The following is a 347-nucleotide window of genomic DNA, read 5'->3' as shown; positions in this document are numbered from 1 at the left end:
ATCGTGCATTTCCTGCTCTTCACCCAGCATTTCAAAGGCCTGGCTCCTCCTTCAGGTCTTAGCTCAAATGTCACCTTAGAGAGTGTTTTTTTTTTAGACCACACTATCTAAGGTAACAGCCCTTTCCTATGGCGGTGCTTACTGCAAACAGAAATTATATTGCTTTTACCTTTCACCAGATTTTTGAAATTTTTTGAGGTATTTTTGCTATAGAGCACTTGTACTCACTGGAGAGAGGGAGAGAGACAGAGAGAGAGAAAGTGAGAAATCATTCCCCAGGGAGGATGGCCATGCTGCAATCCCTTCTCCTCTATTCTCTTCTTGGGATCTTGGGCACGCACGCACAC

The sequence above is a fragment of the Tupaia chinensis genome, unplaced genomic scaffold (genome assembly GCF_000334495.1).
Source record: "Tupaia chinensis unplaced genomic scaffold, TupChi_1.0 Scaffold000688_1, whole genome shotgun sequence".
Lineage (NCBI taxonomy): Eukaryota > Metazoa > Chordata > Mammalia > Scandentia > Tupaiidae > Tupaia > Tupaia belangeri.
This window is presented reverse-complemented; position numbering follows the sequence as displayed.